Source organism: Diceros bicornis, chromosome 5 (genome assembly GCF_020826845.1).
Source record: "Diceros bicornis minor isolate mBicDic1 chromosome 5, mDicBic1.mat.cur, whole genome shotgun sequence".
Classification (NCBI taxonomy): Eukaryota; Metazoa; Chordata; class Mammalia; order Perissodactyla; family Rhinocerotidae; genus Diceros; species Diceros bicornis.
In genome coordinates, this window is record NC_080744.1 from 65,656,374 (window position 1) to 65,663,295 (window position 6,922).

Consider the following 6,922-nt stretch of genomic DNA (forward strand, 5'->3'; position numbering starts at 1 on the left):
GTCACCTTCAGTAGGAAGTGCGCGCAGGCGGAACGGGCCATCAGGTTGCCCTTTTGGGGAGGACTACATTCCGTGGCGGAAGGACACAACATAAAAATCGCAGCATTGACGTTCCGTGGAGGCCAATGGGTTGCGGCGAGGCAGCAGGACCCGCCCCCGGGGCCCTCCCTCCCAGACCCGTGGGTGCCGGGGCCCACCTGTTGCCGCCAACTTGGAGCGTTGGAGGGCTCCTCTCTTGACTCTCGGCCGAGGCCGCCCTCGCTGCCCTGGCCTACCCCGGCGGTGCCTAGATTTATGGGTCCCTGGGCAGCACTCGCCCAGCCCCGCCCTGCGACTCCCCACCCCTCCAGGGGCCCGCTCCGGCGCACACCTGGGAGACTGAGCTGAACAGGCGGTTGGGGAGGCCGAGATGGGATCAGAAGGTGGGGAGAGATGGAGACTCGTGGCACGGCTGGAGGTTGGGACCGCCTTCGGAGGGGCCCCGGCACTGGAGCGGGGGTAGGGAGAACTAGGGAGGGCGGAGTGTGCCATAGAGCGGGGGGCCCTTTAGTTCTTAGACCAAAACAAGGAAGGACAGGTTGGGGCCATGTGAATACTTTAGTAGGGGCTGGAATCCTGCAGAGTGAGTGCCTGAGAGTAGAAAGCAAATGAAAAGTATTAATATTATTGCAGAACTGAGCAGGAAATATCAAGTCCGAACATTAGAGCCGATAATCTCTGCAGGAGTCAGCACTTCTGTTTTCAACTTCGTGAATTTAAATCAGTATTGTTGAAGCTTTTCTTACACTTTTCTCCAAGGCATTTTCCGATTTCCCGGTAATTAGCCAACCAGTGATGGCAGCAGTTATCAAGGAAACAGCTGTAAACTCTTGCCTTCTTTCAGCCAAGTTTTGAGAGCAGATACAATGTTGCCTCATTAAAAATCGTGAAGACTATTTTCTTAGATTCTTTTTCCTGGTAAGTGAGACCAATGGGTGTGACCTGCTTGGGCAGACAGCCGGCCTGCAGCTGAATCACAGGCCTTCACTACGTTTTCCTGTTAGCTCCTGTTAGCTCAGATAAGCCAGGAGGAGAAAGTGACAGCATAAAAGTAAATTTCTGTTTGAGATAAAATCTTTTAATTTCTTCTGTAAGCCTTTTCTGGTCCCCTTATTTGTTGAGAGGGCATAAATGCTTGGTTATTGAGCTGGTGAGAGCACATGAAATTGTTGAGAGGGAAAAAAGCCATGCCCCACCAGGGAGAATCAGATTCCTCCCTATCCAGAGAAAGAAGGATGGCATACATGGCCCTCTCTACCTCCTGAGCTAAGGACAAACCAAGTACACTGGTGGACAACCACACTGAGGCGGCAGCGATCTGGTCAATCCTGGACTATGTTGCATTTTTAAAGTTCTAAATCTAGAGATATTTATAAGATTGAAATGTACATGTGATGAAAATAATAAGTTTTCATATATTGAGGTATATGGGAAAGCCATTCTGGTTTAAATCTGATTTGACCTAAATCTGATTTGTTTTTCCCAGAGCAGCCTGACTTCTGGCCCACCGAACGTGCATCGTACATCTGTCTCAAATATTTTCCCAAAGCAAATGCACTCTTTAAAGATAGAGATGAGTGTCTCCCTTTCTCTGGCGCAGATACCAGTACTTCTTTGACGATAATAAGCTTTTCTTCCCAGGGAACCAAGGTCAAGTTGACCTGCTGTGTATGTGCTAAACGGTGGCAAAACATCTTCTTGTGACTTTGGAAAAAAAATTGTATTCTTATCATGCTTAATGTATAGTCTTTCTTCTGAAACGGTATATAACCATGCGGTAAACCACACTTCCCTGGAGTGCTTTCTTCCCTGGTGGTGATAGGGCTTCCAGGCTAGTCCTCAGCTCAATAAATATCACTCTTTCTTATCTATAGATTTTGGTTATTATTTGTGGCAACACGTATTAAACTGGAGAGCTGGTGGCAAACTATTACCCTTTAGTTACAGACGTGGGTCAGTTTCTGGCCCACCGAACGTGCATCGTACATGCATTACAGTGCAATATGCATTACAGTGCAACTGTAAACAGATGTTTACAGTTATAAAAATGTGGTCCATGAAAGTCTGGCAGAGACTAATCCAGCATACATTAGATGCATAGTGAAAATCTGTCACACTGAGGGTACGGTGATTGTCGTTCTTTTGCTGAGCAGCAGCACAGTATAGAAGCAAGCTTGGGGCCAGCCCGTGGCTTAGCGGTTAAGTGCGCGCACTCCGCTACTGGCGGCCCGGGTTCGGACCCCGGGCGCGCAGCGATGCACTGCTTCTCCCGCCATGCTGAGGCCGCGTCCCACATACAGCAACTAGAAGGATGTGCAACTACGACATACAACTATCTACTGGGGCTTTGGGGAAAAAAAAGGAGGAGGATTGGCAATAAATGTTAGCTCAGAGCCGGTCTTCCTCAGCAAAAAGAGGATCATTAGCATGGATGTTAGCTCAGGGCTGATCCTCCTCACAAAAAAAAAAAAAAAAAAGAAATTAAAAAAGAAAAAAGCTTGGGTTCTTGTACGTGAATGAGTAAAGCACAGTATCCAATAGGCATCCTCTTTCTTTGGAAATTGACCAGTCCTGGAGGGCTGTCCTTGTGATTAGTGCCAGAACATCTTTCTAAGGTCAAGTAACTCGGTTTGCCCTTCTCTGGGCCATCCTCCTGAATCTTCACTCCTTTGACCCAGCAACAACTAACCCCACAGCTACAAGAAACTGGGAGAAGCTGAGGGAGGACACAAGCTCCCCTAGAGGCCAGGCTCCTCCCCCTAGAGCCAGCCCTTCCACTGTGCTTATAGACCTGGCAGGATGGGAGGAGAAGCTGCTAGGTTCACTGGACAGGGGCGTGCGAGTGTAGATTACCGTATTACCTGTTTGGATTCTCAGCCACAGAACTACAGAATCTGGAGTTTAATGGTTTAACTCTCGAAGGTCATTTGGAATCCCAGGCAAGGTAGTTATGTCAGCAAACAATACCAAACCCAGTCCTGGAGCCCAAGGACAAGCTTTGGCCCTGGTGAAGAGGGTGAGGTTACAGGCTTTACCGTTACCTGACCTCTTGCCTTTGCCTGAAACAGCAGTGTTATTTCTCTCAGGCCAATACAGACTTCCAGGGCAGCTCAGAGGCCCTGGATGTCAAGTTTAGAGCAGAAATGTTTCTCACTTCGGACTTTACATGCCCTTTCCAGAGCCAGACCAAGCAGACTTTTTAATTTATTCTCTGCCTTCCTTTAGACTCCCAAGATCTCTTCAGGCCCACCAGGGTGGCACAAAATCTTAACTCCCGCGTTTCCCCCAGACAAATCTTGGAAGGAAGAGAAAGTTGGCCTTTTGGAGTTAAGGATAAAGAGAGAACAGGTTGTGTGGGAGAGGGAAGCCTCCATGGAGGAAGAGACAAGGAGGATTGGTTACAATAGAGATGAGTATGGGAAGGCCATTCCAGGGGAAAGGAACAGTAAAGAATGTTGTCTGAATGCAACTGTGTATCTAGGTTTCTCCTCCCTCTTTCCTACCCCTTTCTGAGAAAATGCCTCATCAGCACTTAGAAGCAGGAGGGAAGAGGTGTGAGGAGTCGTTTATTCCAGTGGAAGTACTGCCGCAGCCAAGGTGACCCTGTCAGCCAAGGACCTCCAGCAATCTTTCTCCAGCACAGAACTGCTAGGGCTCACAGGACAAAGCCTCTTGAGGGTGCTTTAATCCTATCCACCAAGCCACTCCCTTGGAAGCCTTGCACTCTCTCCTTTTTCCCTACAAGTGTAGCCAGAGCTCAGGCTCCCTAAGATGCAAGTGGAATTGTAAGCAGACCCTATGCCCCCCAAAGTAATCAAGATTTGAAAGACCAAGAAAGGCATCAGTGAACGATGGATCAAGTGCCCTCTCCCTTAGGAAGTTCTGCTGCCGTTCAATCAAAGTCTGCTTTTTCCTTGGCACCACACTTGTGCTCTCCACCTCCACGCTCACTGGCTAACATGACCCTCTTATCCCGGAAAGAACAGCCAGGACTAAGGAGATTTTGGGTTCTCTCCTACGTAATTTTTGTAGACAATGCTTTAACTTAAGGGTGGCATCTCTGGCCCCATTGTAAGGGGGTTCTGAAATATCTGTGAGAAATCCTCTACTCAGGAAAGCTGATGCCCCTTCAAATGAACTGGACCCTACATTATTCCTACCCATTCTGGGGGAATTGTGTGACCCATGAAGCTTCCTCCCACCACTCTCAAATTGGTCCCAGAAACTGAGACATCTCCCAAACCTCCACCCCAGAATCCATCCTGTGAAAAGCTGGTAAGTAACCCAGTTATGACTCAGCACCAGACTCTTCCCTCCCTTTCCCCCACTGGCCAGAATGAAAGGCAGAATCAAGCAGAAGGCTCCTCCCCTATGGATGGCCACATCCTCACCACAAACTGAGTCATGGCCACACCCTGCCTGGATGGAAAATTACCATGACAGGGAAGGGGAAGGTTAAACTCCACGGGTTTTTGACTTCACAATCCAGAAATCATAGCCATCCACTCTCCACCTGGAACTAATTGAGGAAAAGCGTTCTTTTCCTGGTCCTAGCCCTAACTAAGCATGTCCGGGTCTAAATGAAGTAAGGCTGCTTGAGCACAGGACTGTGTGCAAGGTAGGAGGCCACTATCAACCTCTGTGTATAGTATTTGTAATAGCCTTGGCCTCTGTGAAGGATGATCTCTTGCTCAGACCCAGCTTTCAGAGGCCCCATCTCCTCACCTCCAAGGTATCCAGGCCTCGGTGGGGGAAAGGGGCAATCCTCCCTCAACCACCCTTCCAGGCTGTGGAGGATTCCTCTCAGAAACTCAGAGCCCCATCCTGCAATGAAAGCAGTCGTGTTATAGGAGTGCTATGGGTTTTAATTAGATTTGTTTTACACCATATGTTTTGAATTTTTTCAGATATGATTATGTATGACTTTCAAACTTCTCAGATTCATAAAGTCCTGTTGCTTTTATGTGGAATACTGTAAAATGGTATATTTAATTTCATTACAATTTTATTGGCATAAAAAAGACCATTATTATGCATATACTATAAAAAAAGTGACACCCATGAGGTTAGCTCAAGTATTTGAGTTCTGGTAATATACACTATCTGTTCATTACTTCTCACTCCATCATTTGCTACTACTTGCTATATCAGATGCCGCTGATAAAGAAAAATTATAAGAAATGCTTACAACTGAGAAAAACCTGTTAACAATTTCTGAAAATTAAGCAAAAATGTGGTTATACCATTTGAGTAGCCAAGCACCTAAGTTTAGTTGTTGGAACACCAGTAGGAACAGTCTGAGAACCTCTGGGGAATTAAAAGAATCGTTAAGGGCTCAGGTCCTGGAGTTGGACAGATCTGGTGAAAAACCCAGCACTGCCGCTAACCAGCTGTGAGACCACAGACACATTATTTAAGATCTCTAAAGAAAATCTATCTTCCACCTTTGTTGTCAGGATTAATGAAAAAATATTTGTAAAGTCTGAAAGGCTATATAGCATAGAACCAGAACAGCAATTCTGGAGTCAGGTTGCCTGGCAGTCACTAACTGTGGAATATGGGCAAATCACTTGTCCTCTGTGCCTCTGTTTTTTCATCTACAAAATGGGAATAACGGCACCTACTTCATAAGCTTGTTGTGAGAATTGTATTAGTTAATACACGTAGAGAGTTTACAACAATGCTGAGCACATAGTAAGTAAGCCAAAGTGTTGCTTAGCATAAGGCCTAGCACCTACCTAGTAAAAACTAAAAATTATTAGCTACCTCTGATACCATACAGATAAGCTGCAAGGGTCCTCCCAGGAGACAGGAATTTCAGTTAGGATGGGTTCCCTGATGGGGTCATTTACTTAGTGAAGAGGTACTTCTTCTAAACCTGAAACCAGAATGAAGGAGAGAGCCTTAGGAGACTTGCAGAATCAGAATGTAGTAGTCTTGATCAAGAAGTTTAAGAAACAACTCTGGGCGGAGTGGGGATATGGACCTTAAGAATGGTACTTTCAGTTAAGGCAGGTCTGACCTAAGAATGGTCCTTCCGTGTTAAGTTCAGGCTTTGTAGTCTGAACTATAAAGCAGGTAAGGTACCCAGCCAAAGAAAGTTATCTCCAAAGTAGGGTGAAGGTAATGAAAGACAATAGTAGTCTGGTGCAGGCTTTATAAATCAAACAGCTATAAAAGAATTAAAAATTTATACTTGAAAAGCCAGGCTTGTTTAATGCTTTTTGTATCCTCTGTGCTTATATTCCTTTCTTAATATTTCATAAAATATTTGGCAACATCCAACCTGTCTCTTAGAACTCACTTAGAATTTTAGATAGGTGGAGCACAGCCTATGGGCCAGCAGAGGGGCCGGCCGGTGGCATAGTGGTTAAGTGCGCACACTCCGCTGCGGCGGCCTGAGGGTTCATAGGCCCGGATTCCGGGCATGCACCGACACACCGCTTGTCAAGCCATGCTGTGGCCGGGTACCATATAAAGTAGAGGAAGATGGGCACACATATTAGCCCAGGGCCAATCTTCCTTGGCCAAAAAGAGGAGGATTGGCATCAGCTGTTAGCTCAGGGCTGATCTTCCTCACAAAATAAAAAATAAAGGGCCAACAGAAAGTTGGCAGTGGGAATTTCAACAGGGAGGTGGATTTCACTGAAACAGTTAAGTCTTCTAGAAATAGCCATCTTCCCTCACCTTGCTAACGTTGGAGAATTTGAATTTTGTTTCATTAAGGGAGGCTGCATTTCCTTAGCATCTCTTTATATTAATCTAGAGACCAACCCAACTACCTATACCCGCCAGCTCTCCCCTGACCTCCTTTACCCAAAGAAATAGCTAGCAGGAGGAAGAGAGTAGGGGCCCACCCCTGAGATATAGAACAAGGGAGAGT

The 6,922-nt window shown here is 46.4% G+C and overlaps 1 long non-coding RNA gene across 1 annotated transcript; it reads left to right on the top strand.

Annotated features, from left to right (window-relative positions):
- The first annotated feature begins 208 nt into the window (after positions 1–208).
- On the top strand, positions 209–2,211 carry LOC131405425 (uncharacterized). Its single transcript, XR_009219968.1, has 3 exons — positions 209–422; positions 799–957; positions 1,526–2,211. It is a non-coding gene; the product is annotated as an uncharacterized LOC131405425 (long non-coding RNA).
- Positions 2,212–6,922: the final 4,711 nt, after the last annotated feature.